This window comes from Oryctolagus cuniculus, chromosome 3, assembly GCF_051225735.1.
Source record: "Oryctolagus cuniculus isolate XC-2025 breed Fujian yellow rabbit chromosome 3, ASM5122573v1, whole genome shotgun sequence".
NCBI lineage: Eukaryota > Metazoa > Chordata > Mammalia > Lagomorpha > Leporidae > Oryctolagus > Oryctolagus cuniculus.
Genome location: NC_142869.1, coordinates 16,475,252 through 16,498,864, shown reverse-complemented (window position 1 = coordinate 16,498,864; position 23,613 = coordinate 16,475,252). Strand labels below are relative to the sequence as shown.

General features: G+C 39.6%; 1 protein-coding gene across 4 annotated transcripts in view; it reads left to right on the top strand.

Moving 5' to 3' along the window:
- The window catches only part of ACSL3 (acyl-CoA synthetase long chain family member 3), an 84,775-nt gene that overhangs the window by 15,541 nt on the left and 45,621 nt on the right, over nucleotides 1–23,613 (top strand). For 2 of the 4 annotated variants that reach the window (XM_008259234.5, XM_089328968.1), the window contains exon 2: nucleotides 8,190–8,247. The exons of 1 other annotated variant lie outside the window; for it this stretch is intronic. The gene's annotated coding sequence lies outside the window, so the exon portion shown is untranslated. Of the gene's footprint in view, nucleotides 1–8,189; nucleotides 8,248–12,060; nucleotides 12,607–23,613 lie in introns of those variants that run through there. One more of the 4 variants, XM_002712500.6, reaches the window with a different exon arrangement.

Sequence of the window (23,613 nt, the reverse complement as noted above, 5' to 3'; positions counted from 1 at the left end):
TATAGTATGCAAGGACATAATATTAAAAGTACACACTTGGAATGGCAATTTTTTTTTTCAAAGGGTGCTGTTGTGATCCTTGGTTTAGAGGTCATGACCTAGTGGATAAAAGGTCAGCCCATGCTTATTAGTTTGGGGCAACTCTAGAGATGAGTGGAGTTTGGGGTGGGTAAAAGTGCTGAGTTTGTTGGCTCTGGAAATGAATTGAAGGGTATTGAATTTAGGGAGTTAGTTTCTGTAAATTCATTTGCAAAGTGGTGGACATAGTAATGATTTCAGTTACTTTATGAAAGTCTTAAACTACTTACTGTCACACTAGATATATTCTCACATTACATATTGTCACATCAAGTGTTAGAGAATTACATGGTCAAAATTGGATGGAATACCACCCAGAAACATGAATCACTATTAGAGAATTGTCCTTGATGCCTGGATAATTTGCCCACAGATAATTAGGAGCTGACTGTATGCGTGTTTGTGTTAATAAGGTTTATTTATATTATGTGATGCCAGAGGACAGGCATATTAGCGATAGGTGATTCCAGTTTTTGTTTCTTATTATTAATTTCAAATACAAGTATGAATAATGGTATTTTCTGTTTTTTAGGTAAGTCAGAAATATCATATATTTCCTTTGATCTCTTTAAGAGAGTGTAGGTTTGTTTGACCTTTCACTAGAAGGAATACTCTGTGAGAGGAGGCATGATTGTGTTTTATTCACTGCTGTATCCCCAGTGTCTGACATCTAGGAGACACTCCTATTTGTTGAATAAATCAGTGTCTGCATCCTTGCCACCTAGAGCAAAAATGGACATGAGACACTGAGCAAGCATTTATTATATTGAGTTGAAAGGTTTAAGCATAATATCAGGAAAATTTTGGAAGGCCAGCAATCTCACATCAAAAATGACCAGTATGTACTTCTTGTTAGTGGTGCTCTGAGTTGAAAGAATGGGGTTACTGTCAATAAATATGTACTTGAATAGCTAGCTGGCTAAGTAATATATACAAATAGTTTTAAAAATTGTGTGATAGAAAGGCAAGAAAAGGATAGATTGTTTGAGGCCAGGCTGTGTACTACTTTACCTCTTATCACCCTTTTGGTAGTTTTTTTTAAGATTTATTTCATTGGGGCCAGCACTGCACTGTGGCTTAGTAGGTTAAGCTTCTGCCTGCAGTACCAGCATATACCATATGGGTCTTCCATCTGCTGGTTCACTCCCCAAATGGCCACAACAGTCAGGACTGGGCAGGGCCAGAGACAGGAGCCAGGCGCTTCTTCCAGGTCTCCCAGGTGGTTACAGGGGCCCAAGTACTTGGGCCATCTTCCACTGCCTTCCCAGGCACATTAGCAGGGAGCTGGGGCTTGAACCAGCACCCGTATGGGAGCTGGTGTTGCAGGAGGCAGCTTTACCTGCTACACCACAGCACTGGGCCCTTTCTATAGCTTTTGAAACTCCTGAGGATGCCCTTATCAACTTTCGTTTTGCCTTCTTTTGGATTCTAGGGCACTAGCTCTTGGTTCCTTTACCTGTGTTACTGGCTCTTCTAGTGATTGTCCTTAATGTATTAAGGACAATTAAATATAAGCTAAATACAACTAAATATACTGCTCCCCAAGGATTCCATGGTCTTTGAATACAATCAGATCAGACTAAAACCTTGCTATTGGCTGTGTCTGGAGCTCCAACACTGTATTTCTAATACTGTATTCATATCTAATCCTTCAGTTCCTTCCATCCTTTAATTCAGTGCTCTCATACAAGTATTTTTTTTTTTCCTTCAGTATCCCTTATATCTATCACAGGCCATCTCTTTATTCCTCCACATAAGAAATGTTAATCTTCAAAGCCCTTGCCGTCTGCATTCCAGCTGACAAGTGCTATTAATTTTACTTCTGTGAAGTCTTTACAGTTGGTTCTATTTCTTCTGTATCTACTGCCTTAAATTATCTTAGCTCTTACCCTTTGGGCTATTGAAATAACCACATGCCTGGAATCCTTTCTGCTTTGTTTCTATATGATGACCCAAGTCACCATTATGAAAAAACAAATTTGACCAAATGCCTTACTTAAAAAGTATTCTCATTCTATCTGGAACATTATCAATACCCCCTCCAACCCTCCAGTATTTCCTGTGTTCTGTGTATCTCAGCCTACTTGAGATTCTTTTATTTCTTTTTTTCTTTTTAAAAGATTTATTTGAAAGGTAGAGCATCAGAGTGGGGAAGGGATGGGAGAGCAAGAGCAAGCAAGAGAGATCTTCCATCAACTAATTTACTTCTCAGTTGATTGGAACAGCTGGGCTAAGCCAGGCCAAAGCCAATAGCCAGGAACTCCATCTTGCTCTCTTATGTGGGTGTCGGGGGCTCAAATACCTGGGCAACCTTCTTTCTTCTTAGTTGCATTAGCAGACATGCTGGATCAGAAGTAGAGCACCTGGGACTTTAACCAGCACTCCCGTATGGGATGCTGACATGTCAAGTGGCAGCCTAACTTACTGCTCCACAATGATAGCCCTTGGGACTTCTCATTCTGTGTTCATTTATGCCTCTGTGTGTTAAGCATGAGGGGAAGAAGGGCTCTCACCCAGACTGACTGATTCAGTTCTGATGTGAGTCCATAGGAGGACTGACCCTCATGATGAGGCTTTAACTGCATTTTGAAGGCTGAATTTGCTTTGGCAGTATTCTTTGCTGCTTCTCCGTGCTATTCCATATCCCAGATTCAAAGTTCTGGAGAGGAGAATATGATTGGATCAACACATACATCATTTTGATATAGGCCTCACTGGTTATGGGCTCTTAGATGCCTGTGGATCCCTACATTTGCCGCAGTCGTCTGGGTGGAGATGAGAGTAAAGTGGCATCACGTAGTTCATACAGAACCAGTGCTTCCTACCCCAGAACAGAAGTAGGCCAGGCATATGGGCTATGCAAGCTAAGGCTGACATCACAGGAGATGGTTTCAGAATCAGGAAAAAAACTGATAGCATCCCAATTTTGGGATGTGGAATTGTGAAAGGTTATTAGTTGATGGCTTGTCTGTCCTGGACATAAATAAACCATTATTTCAATTCTGATTTTTCTTTCGTACTCTTGCAATTTAGTGAATACTTTTTTACCCACTGGTCTGAAATGTACTGTGGTCAAAGTTTCCTTTTTTGGTTTTTAAATATTATACCAGAGCAGTTAGTGTTCATTTTCCATCTAATAAGACGTAACACATTAAATGTCCCTTTTCTTGCGTTTCATTAGCTAATCTTACAAATTTTTCTTCCAAAAAATTTTAGAATTAACATATTAAGTAACCATACAAAACAAAAGATTTATTTATTTGAAAGAGTTATAGAGAGGCAGAGGCAGAGAGAGAGAGAGATTTTTTTCATCTGCTAGTTCACTCCCTAAATAGCTGCAGTGGCCAGGGCTGGGCCATGCTGAAGCCAAGAGCCAGGAGCTTTACCTGGGTCTCCCTTGTGGGTGGCAGGATGCCAAGCATTTGAGCTATCATCCACTGCTTTTCCCAGGCCATCAGCAGGGGAGCTGGATTGGAAGTGGAGCACACAGGACATGAACCGGCTACCATTTGAGATGCCGGTGTTGCAAGTGGCAGCTTTACCTGCTGTGCCACAATGCCATCCTCTCCCCCCCAAAGACTTTGATTTGGAATTGCATTTGATATAGCTTAGTTTTGGCAGAATTATGTTTATCTTTTCCACTAAGGAACAAGTCTATTTTAACAAATATTCAGGTTTTTTAGTGCCTAAGTATAGCATTTTACATATATTATTATGTGAGGTATTTTAATGTTGCTTTGCTATTGTGACTAAGATCTTTTTGCATTTTATTTTCTGTATGGTATTTGAAAAACTATCACTTTTTATTATTTACTTCATATTTAGATATATTAGGGAATTCCACTGATTGGATATTTTTCAAATGATTCTTTGAGTTTTCTTTTCAACAGCCATTTGTCTGCAAACAACATGCATTTGTCATACTCATTCCGTTTTGTGATTACAGTGGCTGAATTGCAGTACTATTCAAAGGAAATGCAATGAAAGCCATAGATGTCAGTCATATATCTGATTTTAAAATTCTAGTATGCATATTACAATAAGAGCAAACAGGGAAAATTACTTCTGATGTTTTTCATTTAATGCAGTATACTCCAAAATACTGTTTGTGTTTGTCATAGTATAAAAATCGTTAATGAGCTATTTTGCTTTCCTTTTTTCATACTGAGTCTTTGGAATCTTGTGTGTATTTTATATTTGGAATACATTTCATTTTGCAGTAGCCACATATCAAGTGCTCAGTAGCAGTTTTGGTTAGTGGTTATCACATTGGATATGTGGCCAGAGCCTTCTCAGTGTTCCTTATTTATTTATTTATTTAGTTAGTTAGTTAGTTAGTTAGTTTTTTTGACAGGCAGAGTGGACAGCGAGAGAGAGACAGAGAGAAAGGTCTTCCTTTGCCGTTGGTTCACCCCCAAATGGCCGCCGCGGCCGGCGCACCACGCTGATCCGATGGCAGGAGCCAGGTACTTATCCTGGTCTCCCATGGGGTGCAGAGCCCAAGCACTTGGGCCATCCTCCACTGCACTCCCGGGCCACAGCAGAGAGCTGGCCTGGAAGAGGGGCAACCGGGGCAGAATCCGGCGCCCCGACCGGGACTAGAACCCCGTGTGCCGGCACCGCAAGGCAGAGGATTAGCCTAGTGAGCTGCGGTGCAGGCCCAGTGTTCCATATTTATGGCCATACTTGCCCTCCTTGTCTTGTTCTGTGTTGTAATGGAAATCACTGTGCAGTATGATGTTTACTGCTGTTTTTTGATAAATATACTTTTTTAAAATAAATTTTCATTTTTGTATTTATTTGAAAGGCAGAGTTACGCAGAGAGAGAGAGAGAGAGAGAGAGAGGTCTTCTATCTACTGGTTCACTCCTGAGATGGCTGCAATGGCAGGAGCTGGGCCAATCTGAAGCCAGGAGCCAGGACTTTCTCCAGGTCTCCCATGTGGGTACAGGGACCCAAGTGCTTGGACCATCTGCTGCTGCTTTCCCAGGCCATACAGCAGAGAGCCTGATTGGAAGTAAAATAGCTGGGACTCGAACTGATGCCCATATGGGATGCTGGCACTGTGGGCAATGGCTTTACTTGCTACGCCACAGCGCTGGCCCCAATAAATATACTTTTTTTTTTAAGTTAAAGAAGCTTGTTTTTTCTTAGAAAATATTTTAAAGTTAAAAGTTGATATTGACTTTTCTTAAAAAAATACATATCACAACTTGCCCTTTCCACTTACCATGTTAATGTAGAGAACATCTTTGTATTTATACAGTGTGAAACATCTTTGTATTTATACAGTAAACAAATCACGCTAGGTCTCACTAGGTCTTGCTAGGTTGTGGTAGATTATTTTTACCTCTGTTAGATTAGATGTGCTGATATTTTAGAATTTTTTTTGTTAATATTCACTAGAGAGGTTGTTCTATTTGGTATGTCAGGTTTTTGAGTCAGTATTGTACTAGCTCTTATAAAACAGATTACAAAACTTTAGATTAATTTTGGCCTAAAAATTGTCTTTTAAAACTTTTATCACAGGATTATGTACACACAGTTGAGGACTTTTTAATGTAATTTCTTAGCAAAGGGTATTTATGGAATGTAAATTTAATGAGTCGTTGCATGTCTGAAACTTTCTTTATTCAGCTTCAACTGATTGGAAATTTAGTTGGGACTAGAATTTGAGGTTAAAATTAATTTTCCATAAAACTTATAAATGTTTATAGCTACCTGTATTCCTGAGATATCTGATGCCAGTAGATTATCATTCCCTTATAGGAAGAGTGACCATACATTCCTGATTTGTCTGGAACATCCCAAGTTATACTTTTTCCTAATTTTTCAAATGTTTATTTTCATTTGTTTGAAAGGTAGAAAAACAGAGAGAGAGAAAGACAGACAGACAGACAGTGACTCTTGAGATTCTTCTGTTTGCTAATTCACTGCTCAGGTGCCCACAAGAGCCAGGGCTGGACCAGGCTGAAGCCAGGAGCCAGGAATTTCATCCTGATCTCCCACATGGAGTCATTACCTGCTTCCCAGAGTGCTCATTAGCCGGAAGCTGGATCGGAAGCAGAGGTGACTCAGTCCCAAGAAACTCTGTGGGTTGTGGGCTGCTCAAGTTGTAGCTTAACCTGTTATACCACATAGCCTTTCCCAAATTACAATTTTTTTTAAAAGATTTATTTTATTTATTTGAAAGACAGACTTACAGAGAGAGGTAGAGACAGAGAGAGGTCTTCCATCGCCTGGTTCACTCCCCAGGTGGCCAAAATGGCCGCCGGAGCTCATTTGTTCAGCTTGCTATAAGTACTTAGACTTTTCTGAAAGTTATCTTTCATTGTGTAACATCTTTGTACTTTTGCAAATACTGTTGTTACTCCCTGCAGTTGTTATCTACTTGGACAAAAATAGACCCATCAACTCAGCTTGTAGTGACTTCCTGGCTGTACAGAGGACTGCATTTGCCTGTCTGTTTTCGTTCCCTGCCTCTCTCCCTCCATTCTTCCTTTCTTTCCTTCTTTCCTTCCTTCCTCTCTTTCTTTTTCCTTTTCTTTCTGTAAGATTTATTTATTTATTTCAAAGTCAGAATTACAGAGGGAGGGAGAGAGGGAAGGGGGGGGAGAGAGAGAGAGAGAGAGAGATCGATCGATCGATCGATCGATCGATCTTCCATCCACTGGTTCACTTCCCAAGTGGCTCTAGCAGCCGGGGCTGGGCCAGGCTGAAGCCAGGAGATAGGAGCTTCATCCAGGTTTCCATTGTGTGTGTTGGGGCCCGAGGATTTGGGCCATCCTCTGCTGCTTTTCCCAGGCACATTAGCAGGGAGCTGAATTGGAAGTGTAGCAGCCTGGATTTAGGATGCTGGCACGGCAGGCAGTGGCTTAACCTGCTATGCCACTGCACCAGCCTGTGTGTTTGTCTAACAGTTTTTGCATGTTAAAACAATTTGTTTTGTCAGGCCTTACCTTGGGACTAGGAACTTTTTGAGCTCATTTGCAAAATGAGAAGCATAAGGTCTGGAGCCTTATATGGGTTTATTAAGAACTTGTTGGGGAGATTCTTAACATTGGACTAGGACCTGTCATGTTGGGCTGTTTAATTAACAAAACAAACCAGGGGAATATCAGTATGCACATGTGCAAGAGTCAAAAGAGATTTGCTGGATCACAGCAATTTACATTTCCAGCTTTTTCTAGATGCTGTCAAATTGTTATTCAGACTGACTATACTTTCCCCAAAGTGCCAAGAGCTGTTCTGTTTCCTGTTTACTTACCAACAATTGTGATTTTCTTTTCACTTAAAAAAAAAAAAAAAAAGATGAGGGAAATGATAGTGTTTTCATAGTTATATGGACATAAGGGATTTTCTTCTGTGAATTTCCGGTTAATACTATGATTAAACTAACGTTAAACTTCAAAATGTGGAACATTGAGATGTAAGTTTATTTTGGTCTGAACAATTTTTAAATCCATGCATCATGAGTCTTCAAAAAATTTGTGAAGAATGTTAGTATGAAACAAACTATGCATGAATTTTATTTAAGATATTTAAATAATTCCTCCGTGTCTTTTTATGACTTTATAGCTCTTTCAAGCACAGTTTGTTCATCCATTCACTTATCATGGTACATCTTGGGTGCTTCCAACTCTTGGCAATTAATAATAAAGCTGGTATAAATAGCCATGTCCAGGTTTTTGTATGAACATGTTTTTAACTCTTTGAGGTGAATATCAAGAAGTGTGATTGCTAGGTTCCTAGGGTAAGTGTAGGTTTAGTTTTTTATGACACTGTGAAACTGTCCACCAAAGTAGCTGTCTCATTTTGCATTCCCACCAGCAATGACTGAGAGTTCCTTTTACTCCACATCCTTGCCAGTGTTTGGTGTTTGGATTTTGGCTATTCTGTAGGGGAATAGCATATATACTATCCTTTTTTGGAGAAATGTTACATAATAAGATGTCATTTATTAGTGAGATTTATAATGTTTCCAGAAAAGCTCACTAGAAATTTTCTTCATGAGAGGTTAGGAAGTCACTTTTTCCTGAGCAAAGTTGATATTTGGCTTTGATTAACTAAATTATGAATAATATTTGTCTCTTTATTTGTTTGTTTTGACAGGTATTGACACAAAGGCAGCTATTTTGAAGGCACTAGTACCTCCTACCATTGTCAACTGGTAAAAATTTAATTTTTTATTATGAATTATTTCATTAAGCTTGAAATGTTTTAAAACCAATTATTGTTAAATTGACAAAAGGAAAAAATTAGAAATTCTTCCCATTTTGTGATGACAGAATTACTATGAAAGTTATGTACTTATTTTAATCCTGTACAAAATCAATGAGACATTAAACCATGCTGTTCAGTTATACTGTCTCCCCTCCTTTCTTTAGTTTAAATTCCATTAAGTATCTGTGCAAAGAATTTAAACTCAGTAGCTCTTTAAAATTTGTGTTTTTTTTTTTTTTTTTTGTAAATTTCTAAGTGGACATTTTAATAGAAATTGTAGCTTTGAGGTCATTTGAGGTCAGGAAACAGCAGCGTTTTTTTTATTTTTATTTTTTTAATTTTTTTTATTAGCCCATAGAAAATTCAGCATGATAATCACAGTTGTTATGGAGCATAAAATACAGCACAATTTCGTTCTTCCCCTACTGTGGCTTCTGAAGTAAATAGATTTTAAAAAATTTTGGGCTAAAAATGTAAGGATCAAGTGACCTGAAGGTTTGTATTATCCTGAGAAGTGAGAGTAAAATTGGATAGGACTGTTACAAGGAGTAGTCCATGTTGGTAACATGCTTTGAGTGCATATGAACAATTAGCATTTTATCCAGTAGAAACACTATTGTTGACATGCGTCTTCTGAAGGTATTGTCTTTTTTTTTTTTTTTTTTTTTATTAGCACAGAACTTAGGCATCCTAATTCCTGTCAAGGTAGTAACCCACATGTCATACCTGGTGCTGATCTGATGTTTTATTTTATTGTGCAGTATTCTGGACTGTATCTACCACACTGTGCAGTAACTGATGCTCTGGACCTTTTTTTTTTTTTTTTTTTTTTTTTAAACAGGCAGAGTAGATAGAGAGAAACAGAGAGAAAGGTCTTCCTTTTTGCCGTTGGTTCACCCTCCAATGGCCGCTGCGCTGATCTGGCAGGAGCCAGGTACTTCTCCTGGTCTCCCATGGGGTGCAGGGCCCAAGCACTTGGGCCATCCTCCACTGCACTCCTGGGCCACAGCAGAGAGCTGGCCTGGAAGAGGGGCAACTGGGACAGAATCCGGTGCCCTGACCGGGACTAGAACCTGGTGTGCCGGCGCCGCAGGCGGAGGATTAGCCTAGTGAGCCGTGGCGCCAGCCATGAAGGTCTTTTCAATGTCTTTGTCCATATCACTTGAATTTACTACTCTTTACATTTTTGAGTGATTTTAGTATGTTTATTGTATCTATTGCTAAAAACTGTCAATGTTAAGAGAGTGTAAGAAGACAGGAAGCTTTCCTGTTTCCTTCTTTATTTCTACAGTGATTATTCTTGTACAATATGGACTAAGTCCTTCTAGGCCTCTGCTGTGTACACCCCAGATTTCTATCTCTTAACAAAGCAGGCATTGTGGAAAAAGCAGTCTACTTTGCTCATTGGTGTGCCTTCATTTTATGTTAGACATTTCGTTGCCCATATCTCTTTGAGGAATGTATATGGCCAGATGAAGAGTGCTTTGAAGTGACTAAACACATTAGAACATGGTACAAAACTGCTACAGACTGCTTTTAGTGGCTAGTGGGTTATAGGAACCCCAGACTTCGAATTCCTAGCTTGGACTGCTTCAAGAGAGTTTAGATTTAAAGTGAAATTTATAATTTACAGTATATTAAATAATAATTATTAAATGGTAATGCATTTGTAGAAATGATTATAATTACCTTTGGGGTGGATGGAGAAGTAGTTTTGTTGCTTTAGGACAATTTCTGTTGCCTCATGTAGGGCATTTAGGACACTTGAGGGAGGAGGCAGAAGGACATCAGGAGCATAGTCATGATTTTTGCCTCTGACATAATTTTGCCCCAAATCAACAAGGTCTAAGAAATAATAATCAAGATTAAAGAAAAATATTGGCACATATAATTTTGTATTAGATGTTATAGAATATTTGTATTGTATGTATATTTTTTTCTCATAATTTAAAGCAGTATAAATGGATTGTGTTATCTCAGTTTTTCAACTGAATTTGAGACTTGAGAATGTTAAGGGACTTGTTTCATGTTATACAGTGGTCGAATAGGAAGCTGGCATCTAACTCAGCTTATTCCTGTGTTTCTAGAAATAGGGAGTCTGTTGAACACTATATATATATAATTTATCTCCAAACTACTCCTGCAAGTAATAAAACTGTTGATCATATGAAGTATCTAAATAAGTACCTGTCTACTTTGAAATGCTACATGAAATAACTTTGTACCCAATCCTCCTGTTACTGGTGAAGCGGTGGTAGCAGCAAAGAGATGATCTCTGTTCTTTGTCTTACATGGAAGAAGAACTTCTATGTTTATTGAAGTCAGGGACCTTCTGGCCAAGTGGCCAGGAAGGGGGCACCAAGAGAGGCAAAACCTGAAGGGGCTAGTGGCAGGTATGGTTTTTAAGCACAATTTTGGGGAAAAAAAATCAGCTTACAGTCAGTTACAAGGCAGGGACAACACCCATCAAAAGAACTGATTTGTGATCTCATTTGCCTTGTCTGGCTTGCTTATGATAAAACAAAGTAGGGTGGGATAGGTAACTTATTTCTATTCATAAGATAAAACTAGAAACTCAGAGGGTGGGATGGGCACTTCTGTCTTGCTGAAGGCAACTTTTGGGGAGAAACATACATTGGGATTTGGCACCTTCTAAGGGGGACTTTCCTTTTTCTCATTTCCTACCCTGACCAACCTGGCTGTGTGACCTCTCCCACTTCTGTTGTAATAAGTAGCTCTTGTAGTGCTTTTACATTTTCTCAAAGCCCTTTGTATCTACTGCATTTCGTGTTTTATTATTTAATTTTGTGCATTAGATGATGAGGACAAATACTGAAAAATATGCAAAAATTATTTAGCAAAAAAGATTAAATTTTAACTATTAGTAGACCTAGGCTACATTTAGTTTGCTGATTCCATGAAATGTTTCATTGTAGAGTAGCCTGCTTATCTCAGTTTGCTGGGGACTTCCTTGGTGTTTAGCATTGAAAGTGCTGTGTCCTGGGAGAAATGCTGCAGTTCCAAGCAAACTAGTAGGATGGCTGGTCTCCCTAATTAATTATAGCACTTTGTGGTAATTGGGGATGGGAACAAGGTTGCCATACTTGTGGAATACAAGGCACCCAGTTAAATTTGAATTTAAATTTGTTAAATCTGGCAACTCTTAAGGAGGGAAGGGACATTCCAGTTTATAAAAAATCCACTCAGATGTTTGGCTATACATTTGGCTCATACATTTAAGGGAAGTACTGTCTGCCCTTTTCTGGGGCAGACAGATGGCAAGAGGTTGGGATGAATATGAAACCAGATTTTGCCCAGTGCCTGTGTATGTGTTTGTGTGTACTCGCGTATGGGAGGGCTGGGGTGGTGGTTTGAAGTATTTGGTTCTCTTACTTTATTGGAAAATTAATTCAGGTCTGAGTCTGTTTCGTCTTTGCTGGCTCAGTCTATCAAACCAGCACATTTTCATGGAGCATCCATAAGGTCTTTAGACTGTATGTTAAAGGTATTTTTTGATGTTGTTAAGACAGTATATTCAATATAGTTCAAGAACTTTTTTTTTTTTTTTGACAGGCAGAGTGGACAGTGAGAGAGAGAGAGAGACAGAGAGAAAGATCTTCCTTTTTGGCGTTGGTTCACCCTCCAATGGCCCCTGCGGCCGGCGCATCGTGCTGATCCGAAGCCAGGTCTCCCATGCGGGTGCAGGGCCCAAGCACTTGGGCCATCCTCCACTGCGCTCCCTGGCCACAGCAGAGAGCTGGCCTGGAAGAGGGGCAACCGGGACTGAATCTGGCGCCCCGACCGGGACTAGAACCTGGTGTGCCGGCGCCACAGGCAGAGAATTAGCCTATTGAGCTGCAGCGCCAGCCCAAGAACTTTTTTTAAAGCAAGGGAGTTTTTTCCAAAAGGGGAAGTATTTTGTACTAGGAGACAGAATCCTTCAGGTTACTTATATATCATCATTGTTTTATGGCTGATAGTACTCCTAAATCTATTTTGGGAGAGCTAGATGTCAGTAGAATACAGTTTTTAAATTGATCCAGTTGAATTCCATCAGTATTAGTGGTGAGCAAAGTTAGATTTTTAGCGACCGAGTCATAGTAACTGGTGGCAGAGCTGATTTTTAACTAGAAGAGGAAGATGGAATAAAAGTAGTTTTCCAACGTTTCTGTCAGTAGGTTTTGGAAAGTCATGGGACCACTTTTGTATTTCACGGAGATTATGAAGAATCCTATACTTTCAACTGTTGAAGTAAAAGGACTGAAAAAATTTGAAAATTACAGTAGATAACTAGTAATTTAAAAAGGTTAGTTGGCTCTTTTGAACTGCTTTTTAATTTAAATATACTCATAGGAAAGAAATTCAGTATCTCTCCCTCATTTCCCCCTCTGTCTCATCCAGTATATATCTTCAGAGCCAGTATTTCAGTTTTGGAGGTTAGAATAAATATGAGCTTAGTCGTGTTCTTAAAAAGAAATACCAAATTATTATTTCTTCATAAAACTTTTTAGAAATTGAAACTTCTGTAATCCAAATGGAAATACAACTAAATTGTCTCATAGTGTATTATTGTTGTAGGCTGAAAGGACTTTCCTGTCCAGAAATTAACCATTTTATTAGTTGTGTTATAGAAGCATTTGCATAGGTTAATGATTTTGTTTTGCAGCCCTAGAATCATTGCAATATCATATAGCAAAAACAGTTTTAGGATCAGAGTTGAAATCTTCAATGTTGTTGGAGCATTGTGTTAATATTTTGAGATTTAGAAAGGAAAAATACTTTGTCTTCTTGTCAATGAAGAACCACTCTGTTATATAACACTGAGACAACATAATTCACTGTGTGTAAAGACTTTAAAACAACTTTCCTCCAGTGGAGGGTGGTTTTTTTGGCAGACGGACAGCAGGGTATACAGTCAGTGAATATTTTAAAACCATATGTATTTTTTATTATGCTTTTAGCCTTGGGAAGCAGAGAAGCAAATATGTTCAGCAGAGCTAGGGTCCCCCTCTAAAGAAACTTCCTGATAGCAAATAAGGGTTGCTGGTTATATTTTCCATTACAGCTCTGGGAGGCTGGTCTGGAAAGGAAATAGTTCTGTCTAGCTTTTTTGACTCCAGTTTCTCATTTCAATATCGATGATTTAAATCATTCATCTAGGACCCTTTGTTTCTGTAGACCATTATCATATGTGATTTTTACTTTTGTGGAAAGGAGATTCAAAAGGAGCATGGTAAGGGGTTGTTTAACTCTTCCCCCCCGCCTTTTTTTTTTTTTTTTTTTTGACTGACAAATATTAACCGTATAATTTACTTTGGGATTGTGTGGAAGTTTAAAAAGTTGGATGTGCTTTGGAGAGAGATTGTTAAACCAGAACTCTTGAGGCCCAGGAATTTCTGAAATAAAAGGGTTTATGGAGTTATTATGTGTCCCAAAGGAAAGGCTTAGATCTTGTGACAACTTACCACAGCTTGCACCAGTGAGGTTAGGTAGCAGTTGGAAAATGTACATTGGACTATAGCTCAGAGCATTTTTTGATAACTAAAATTTGGGGAAGAAAGGCATGAGTTGGTTACATTGAACCTGTCTTATTTGTAGATAAGAAGGGCAAGATGGCATAGGGAGGAGAGCTTAGGAGTAGGAGGTAGTCCATAAGAAGTCATTGTTGCTTCTGAATTGTTGGGGTTGTGATCATGATGCCCTGACACCCAGGGCTGTTGATGGCATTTACGTTAAGGTTTTAATATTTATTCAGGAATGTACAAAGGTCTTTCGTACTCCTCAGCACTCCCCAAATCCTTCTCCTTGTTAGGAAAGAGGCACAGAATAGAGAGGAGAATCTATAGCCAGGCCGAATTTATTCAGAGAAAATAAATTCGTAGAGGTGGGTGACCAGCTGCTGGTATGCACATTGATGGAACACATGGTAGAAGACCCTGACCACAGAGACTGAGCCTTTTTATATTTTAGGAGGGCTAGGGATGGAGGGTGGGGGGTAGGGGACAGCAGGCAGAGGTGAATTCCTGGAACTATTCTTTCAGGTGTCCGTGTAGGGCTTGGGGACCTGGGAAAGAATGTGGGGGTGCAAAGGCAGTAGGGTGTGAGACCCAATTGAGATCCAAGGGCAAGGAATAAATTCTAATGCTTATCTTTTGGGCAATGAGTGAGAATGGCTAAGATTTATGTCCTGTTCCATAACTCCTACTCTTGTAACTAGATTTAGGACATCTTGTAACTTGTCTCATATCAGCATGTAGGTTGAAGTCCCACCTGATCTGTTAGTTGTGTGTTTGGCATGATCTATTTGAAGAGTATTTTTGTGAGAATTAAATGAGATACTCTAAAAACTTCGCTGCATAGTGTTTTCTTGGTTGATACTCAGTGTTGTTTCCCATTTATTGCAAGCTTTGTGAAAAATTCTGGGCACATTTCACATTTGCAAATATAGATTCCTTGATACTCATCTCTTATTTATGTTTCAATAGAAAGTGCTAAGCTTACTTTTTCTGCAGATATGAATAGTTCTGTAGTATTGATGCATGCTTGGTTGTTGTAGGCTGAAAGGAAAATACAGAGGAGAAAATCAGAGTATTAGGCAAAGTAACCAGGAAAAAATTGTTATCAGATGCCCCTTCTGGAGCAGTTTTTCCTCACTACCCTCCCTGACTTCCCTCTGCTGCACTCTGAGTTTGTACGAGAATTCAGTAATAGGATTCCTTCCCTGCTCTGGAGGTTGAGCTTGCAGTTCTGTTTTCTTGAGGGACTGGATGTGGGGAGGTGTGAAAGATTAGCTCCCTGTGTTGGTAGGGTGTGCATATAACGGCTTTATTGACCACTTCCCTTCTATGCAAATGTCTTAGATTCTGAGGGTGACCCCATTATTCAAGTCACCAGCTTTGTGAGAGTTAACTTCTTAGGTCTACCAGTTTTGGATTGAGATACTATGCTGCATCTCTCCTGAGCCTAAGAAGTTCTTTAAATGTTTACCTGCAAATTACTGCAACCAGATCTAAGCAGGTACAGTCATTTAATACATTAGAATGAATGTGATTCTTGTGGCAGCCTTCTCCCTCTCCCTGTTTTTCTGTTATGTAACACTTGTTTCTGTTGAAAGCTTTTTATATGGGGAGAATTTAGGCCATTTTATGTTAAAATGAGAAGTTAATATACCCTTCTAAGATGATGGTATTTATCCTCAATATCAATTTAGCATAAAATTTCATTTTAGTATCAGTTTTCTATACTGTCAAAATGCATCAGTTGAGAGTGATTTTATAGGTGAGAATAAATGTCCGTTACTTTGTGTAGTTTTCATAACCCTAAAATCTTTCCTCAGCTTTGTGACAGTGACACAAAATCCTACACTTTTCTTCTTCCATTCTTGCCAAGTCTTCTGTGTTCTTTTTCAAATAATAGAGATCATACAAGGGAAGGAGCTTTCTTCTACTTGATTGAAAGCAAATACTAATTAAAATGATAAAATGTAATAACTTTTTTTTTTCTTTTTGACAGGCAGAGTGGACAGTGAGAGAGACAGAGAGAAAGGTCTTCCTTTTGCCATTGGTTCACCCTCCAATGGCCGCCACGGCCGGCGCACCGCACTGATCTGAAGGCAGGAGCCAGGTGCTTCTCCTGGTCTCCCATGGGGTACAGGGCCCAAGCACTTGGGCCATCCTCCACTGCACTCCCTGGCCATAGTAGAGAGCTGTCCTGGAAGAGGGCCAACTGGGACAGAATCCGGCGCCCCGACCGGGACTATAACCCGGTGTGCCGGCGCCGCAAGGTGGAGGATTAGCCTAGTGAGCCGCGGCGCTGGCCTAAAATTAATAACTTTTATGTAATGCAATAATGGGTCATTTATATTGAACTTTTTTAAAAAAGATTTATTTATTTGAAAATCTGAGTTATACAGGGAGGAGGGGAGAGATCTTCATCTGCTAGTTTACTCCTCAGATTGCCACAATGGCCAGGGTTTGGCCAGGCTGAAATCGGGCGCCAAAAGCTTATTCCAGGTCTCCCACAAGGGTGGCAGGGTCCCAAATTACTTGGGTCATCTTTGGCTGCTTTTTCCAGGCCATTAGGGAGCTGGATTGGAAGTAGAGCTGCTGAGACTTTAACCATTGCCCATATGTGATGCCAGTGTTACAGGTGGTAGCTTTATCTGTTGTGCCATTGTGCTGGCCCCTTATATTGAATATTTTAAAAACACATTTCAAGTGCTTGAATCTAGCTGTTCATTACTACATAGTTTGATATTTTTGGATTTAATATTTGCTCATCTGTACTTTTATAAATAATAGATCATTTGCTTGTAGTACTGTTAAACTTGAATCATTTTAATTAGCAGTTTTGAGAGTATAGTGAAGTTGGGAGTTGTTACATTTTTCATGGTAAATATACCTTTACCAGCATTTAAATATGTAGTGATAATTGCCTAAAAACCTTGCAATATCCCTGCTTTTTTCTGTGGTTGGACACGGAGCCACAAACACCTGTGAATACATTTTCTTCTTGTACCCCTCCATTCTCTTCTTGGAGTCCCTCCAGGTCAGTGCATGTATATCTAATTTGTTTTTAATAGATACTTAATAAAGTTGGTATTTCTCTACCTCTCTTCTTTCTTCCTCTAGGTCTTAGCCATCAGTATGCAAACAAGCTATTCTGTGTGTTTAAAACAAGAATTTCCTTTGTCCTAGCCTGTTAACCCATTTCCCTGTCTACTTTCTCTCTTCCTATTTCTTGTTAAACCAGTTGAGCTTTGGTCTTAACACAGCTCTTTTCAAAGTCATCAGGGACCTTCACATTGTGAAATCCGGTGCTTGAGGGGTTTCAAGATGATGGAGTAGCAAGGGAGCTTACTGCTCTAGTCCAAGAGAAGATAGTTTTAAAAAAGTGGAGATTGTGTAGTCTCAGGGAAGAGGTAGGGAAAAAATGGCAGAGGAAACTCTACTGCAATTAGAGAGACATGGTGGACCTACATGGAGGGCATGGGTGTCCATGGCTTGGGACTCCAACAGTGGAGAGCCTGCGTACCCACGTACCCGTGCTGGAAAGTGAGGGGAGACAAGACCGTAGTAGCCCGAGCCACTGGCAAAAAAGCCACAGGAAGAGCCTAGAGGGAAAGAGGCTTGGAGCCCAGTGGGGGAAAGTGTACCAGCCAAACTAGAGGAGAGGAAAAAACAAAACAAAACAAAGATGGTATGGACATGTTTCTCTCTCTCCAACCATCTCACAAAGGTGTATAAGCCAATAGAGGGGGCACCATTTTGCAGAAATATAGCAGCAGGGTCAGCTTGTGTCTGTGCCCTGCAATCAGCTGAGCGGAGACTCCTGACTCTGGTGGGGAGAAATAACAGGGGACTAGGAGCTTGTGACTGTGTGATGCTTCTGAACCAGGATTGTGGAAAAAAAAACAAAACCAAAACCAAAAAAAAAACAAGGTGTCTGGGAAATCTAGCAGAAATGGATAGATTAATGGACACATACAACTTACCTAAATTGAACCATGAAGACAAAGAAAACCTAATCAGACCCATAATCTAGACAGAAATTGAACCAGCATTAAAGGCCCTCCCAAAAAAGAAAATCCCAGGACTGGGTAGATTTACTGCTGTATTCTACCAGACATTTAAAGAAGAACTAACTCTGATTCTTCTCAAGCTATCCAACACAATTGAAAGAGAGGGAATCCTCCCAAATTCTTTCTACGAAGTCATCATCACCTTAATTCCTAAACCCAAAAAAGATGCAGCAGAGAAATAGAATTACAGACCAATTTACATGAAGAACATAGATGCAAAAATCCTCAATTAAATTCTAGCCAATAAAATACAACAACACATCAGAAAGATCATCCACCCATACCAAGTGGGATTTATCCCTAGTATGCAGGGATGGTTCAACATTCGAAATCAATCAGTGTGATGCACCACATTAACAAACTGCAGAAGAAAAACTATATGATTATCTCAATAGATGCAGAGATAAAATACAACACCTTTTCATGATGAAAACCCTAAGCAAATTGGGTAGAGAAGGAACATTCCTCAACACAATCAAGGCAATTTATGACAAACCCATGATCAGCATCATATTGAATGGGGAAAAGTTGGAAGCATTCCTACCAACATCCAGTAACAGACATGGATGCCCACTCTCACCGTTGCTATTCAATATTGTTCTGGAAGTTTTAGCCAGAGCTAGTAGGCAAGAAAAAGAAATCAAAGGAATACAAATTGGGAAGGAAGAAGTCAAACTATCCCTTTTTGCTGAGGATATGATTCTTCACTTAGGGGATCCAAAGAACTCCACTAAGAGACTATTGAAACTCATAGAAGAGTTTGGTAAAGTAACAGGATATAAAATCAGTACGCAAAAATCAACAGCCTTTGTATACACAGACAATGCCACAGCTGAGAAAGAACTTCTAAACTCAATCCCATTCATAATAGCTATAAAAAAACCACAATAGCTTGGATTAAACTTAACAAAGATGTCAAAGGTCTCTACAATGAGAATTCCAAAACATAAAGAAATGGAAGAAGATACAAAAAAAGGAAAAAATCTTCAGTGTTCATGGATTGGAAGACTCAATATCATCAAAATGCCCATTCTTCCAAAAGCAATTTATAGATTCAATGCAATACCAATCAAAATACCAAAGACATTTATTACAGGTCTGGAAAAAATGATGCTGAAATTCATATGGAGGCACAGGAGACCTCGAATAGCTCAAGCAATCTTATACAACAAAAATAGAGCCAGAAGCATCACAATATCAGCTTTTAAGACATACTACCGGGCAGTTATAATCAAAACAGCCTGGTACTGGTACAAAAACAGATGGAACAGAATAAAAACACCAGAAATCAATCCAAACATCTACAGCCAACTTATATTTGATCAAGGAGCTAAAACCAATTCCTGGAACAAGGACAGTCTGTTCAACAAATGGTGTTGGGAAAACTGGATTTCCACATGCAGAAATATGAAACAAGACCCCCTACCTTGCACCTTACACAAACATCCACTCAACATGGATTAAAGACCTAAGTGTATGACCTGACACCATGAAATTATTAGAGACCATCAGAGAAACCCTGCAAGATATTGGCACAGGCAAAGACTTCTTGGAAGAGAGCCCAGAGGCACAGGCAGTCAAAGCCAAAATTAATAACTGGGATTATATCAAAATGAGAAGTTTCTGTACTGCAAAAGAAACAGGAAAGTGAAGAGGCAACTGACAGAATGGGAGAAAATATTTGCAAATTATGCAACTGATAAAGTATTAATAACCAGAATCCACAAAGAGATCAAGAAACTCTACCACAATAAAACAAACAATCCACTTAAGTGATGGGCCAAGGACCTAAACAGAAGTTTTTCAAAAGAGGAAGTCTAAACGGCCAACAGACACATGAAAAAATGTTCAGGATCACTAGCCATCATGGAAATGCAAATCAACATCACAATGAGGTCTCACCTCATCCTGGTTAGATTGGCTTTCATACAGAAATCAACAAACAATAGATGTTGTTGGGGATGTGGGGGAAAAGGCACACTAATCCACTGTTGGTGGGAATGCAAACTGGTAAAGCCACTATGGAAGACAGTTTGGAGATACCTCAGAATATTGCCCTACCATATGACCCAGCCATGCCACTTCTCAGAATTTACCCAAGGGAAATTAACTTAGCAAATAAAAGAGCTATCTGCACCTCCATGTTTATTGCAGCTCTATTAACAATAGCTAAGACATGGAATCAACTTCAGTGTTCATCAACAGAAGACTGGATAAAGAAATTATGGGATATATACTGTATGGGATACTACACAGCAGTTATAAAAGAGAATCCTGTCATTTGCAACAAAATGGAGGAATCTGGAAAACATCATGCTGAGTGAAATAAACCAGTCCCAAAGGGACAAATATATGTTCTCCCTGATTGGTAACAACTGAGCACCTAAAAGGAAACCTGTAGAAGTGAAACTGACACTATGAGAAGCAATGACTTGATCAGCCCTTGTCCTGACTGTCAAGGAATAGCTTGCTACTTTATTCCTTTTAGTATTTTTTTGTTCTTCTTAATATCATTGGTTAAACTCTTTACTTAACACAGAATTATTCTTAGGTGTTTAAATCCAATTGAAAATTGATCCCTGCTAAAAATAAGAGTGGGAATAAGAGAAGGAAGAGATGTACAGTTAGGCACACGTTCCCTAAGACTTACCTCTAAGAGTAAAGGTAAAAACTTTTTCATGGGACTCCAAATCCCATTAAGTTGGCAGGTACCAATGCCATCTTACTAGTTAAAGTGGTTAGTTTAAGCTCATAACTGATCATAAAGATAGGATTAAGTGTCAAAGGGATCACATAAATAAGAAAGAGTCTGCTAATAATAATAGAATTAAAAAGGAGAGAACAATCCAACATGGGGAGCTGGCCACACAGCAGACTCACAGAATGACAAATGCCCCAAATAGCACTCTGGCCTCAGAATGAGCCCTTAGGCATTCTTATCTGGCTAAAAAGCCCATGAGAGCATTTCAGTCATGGAAAGCCAAGATACTGTGGCAAAAAATGGCCTACATGAAAGATCTCTGTGAGTGAGAGCCGGGTGGAAAGAAGGGGCCATCAAAGAAGGATGTATTTTTCTCTGAAGGGCGGAGAGAACTTCCACTTTGGTTATGGCCTTTTCTAAATATTTTCGGAATTTGTGGACTCAAGAGGCTTCCCATAGACTTGGCAGCTCAAGGCAAGAGCCTTGGGTGATCACTGACATCGTAAATAGGAGTGTCAATTGTTAAATCAACAACAGGAGTCACTGTATACTTGTTCCCCGTGTAGGACCTCTGTCATTAATGTGTTATACTATGAGAATTAATGGTAAAACTAGTCTTCAAACAGTACTTAATACTTTGTGTGTCTGTGTGGGTGCAATCTGTTGAAATTTTTACTTAGTATGTACTAAGTTTATCTTAATGAAGAATGGGATAGGAGAGGGAGTAGGAGGTGAGATGGTTTGGGGCTGGGACGGCAGGTATGGGGGGAAGAACCATTATAATCCAAAAGTTGTAGTTATGAAATTTATATTTATTAAATAAAAGTTTTCTGTATAAAAAAAGCCAGTGCTTAATTCTCAAGCTCTTTTTTTGGTGGTGGGGGTGTTGAAATTGTAGAGTAAATATAATATGTATCATTATAATCATCTTTATGTATATAATTCAATGGCATTAATACATAGGCATGGCATTCAGCCATTATATATGTTTAATGCACACTTTTCTGTAAAATTGTTTAAAATGTGGAATTGCAAAAAGTGCATGTGTTTTTAAGAGTATTACCAAATTACTTTGTTTGTTGAGCTATGGCTATTGCGGTCTTTCACATATTTATGAAACTGTTATTTGAAAAGTGGTATAAGCTTCTCTATAATCTTGACTACAAATTAAGGAAAGCTTGTTGTCATATTTTATTAGTCTTCTGCCTTTCTCCTTTTTTTTTTGACTTCCATATGCATATTCTTTTCCCAGTTTTCCTTGTGTTACTAGACTTATTTAATTTATAGGAGGTCTTTGTACATTTTGTCATTGTTTGTTCTTTTTCTTTGTTTTTTAGATTTGTTTTATTTGGAAAGCAGAGTTACAGAGAGAGGTAGAGATAGAGAGAGGTCCTCCATTTGCTGGTTCATTCCTTGAATGGCCACAAGGCTGGAGCTGAGCAGATCTGAAGTCAGGAGTCAGGAGCTTCTTTCGGGTCTCCCACAGTGGTGTATGGGTCCAAGGACTTAGGCCATCTTCTACTGCTTTCCCAGGTCATAGCAGAGAGCTGATTGGCAGTGGAGCAGCCAGGACGTGAATGCTTTGTTCATATGGGATGCTGGCGCTGCAGGCAGAGGCACTTAGCCCACTATGCCACAGCGCCAGCCCCTTTGCCAGATATTTAAAGCTAGACTTCTCAGGCATTCGTGTACAAAAAATCCATGTAGCTGCTGCTAGAGTTTTCAGTTTATAGGTGTGGTAAGGAAGTAGGGGTGGCATATCTGATGAATATTGTTTGTACACAACTTGTAGGATAATTTTGATATGGTTGCTGTATGTACGTATTCAGGAAACATTGCTGTAAATCTGCTCTATTTAGAATAGTATGGAATTAGAACAGCAGTAGGCAAATCCATCAGAGAAAGAGTAGTAGTTAGAACTCATCCAAGTGGCCGGCGCCGTGGCTCAATAGGCTAATCCTCCACCTTGCGGCGCTGGCACACCGGGTTCTAGTCCCGGTTGAGGCGCTGGATTCTGTCCCGGTTGCCCCTCTTCCAGGCCAGCTCTCTGCTATGGCCAGGGAGTGCAGCGGAGGATGGCCCAGGTGCTTGGGCCCTGCACCCCATGGGAGACCAGGAAAAGCACCTGGATCCTGGCTCCTGCCATCGGATCAGCGCGGTGCGCCGGCTGCAGCGGCGGCCATTGGAGGGTGAACCAACGGCAAAGGAAGACCTTTCTCTCTCTGTCTCTCTCTCTCACTGTCCACTCTGCCTGTCAAAAAAAAAAAAAAAAAAAAAAAACCTCATCCAAGTGTGTATGAGATGAATGAATATGACCTGATAAGAAGAGAATGGTTTATGTAATAAACAATTGAGACAATTCATTCACCGTATAGAAAGACAAACTCTACTCATTAAAACCTAGCTGAGACAATTATGCAAATATTAAAAAATATTCAGGAAACCAAATTTTTACCTTTCAATGGGTGAGGCCTTAATGGATTGGAAATTTTGAAGCGGGGCCAGTGCTGTTAGTGATCTAAGCCTCTGCCTGTAGCAACGGCATCCGGTGTGGGCACCATTTCATATTCCAGCTGCTCCTCTTCCAATCCAGCTCTCTGCTATGGCCTGGGAAAGCAGTACAAGGTGGCCCAAGTCATTGGGTCCTGCACCCACATTGGAGACATGGAAGAAACTCCAGACTCTTGGCTTTGGATCTGTACAGCTTTTGGATTATAGTGGTACCCCCCCCCCCCCCCAAACACCCTCCCATCCCAAACCATCCCATCTCCTACTCCCTCTCCCATCCCATTCTTCACTAAGAGTCATTTTTAATTATATACAGAAGATCAACTTAGTATATACTAAGTAAAGATTTCAACAGATTGCACCCACACACACAAAGTATTAAGTACTGTTTGAAGACTAGTTTTACCATTAATTCTCATAGTACAACACATTAAGGATAGAGATCCTACATGGGGAGTAAGTGTACAGTGACTCCTGTTGTTGATTTAACAATTGACACTCCTATTTACGACGTCAGTGGTCAC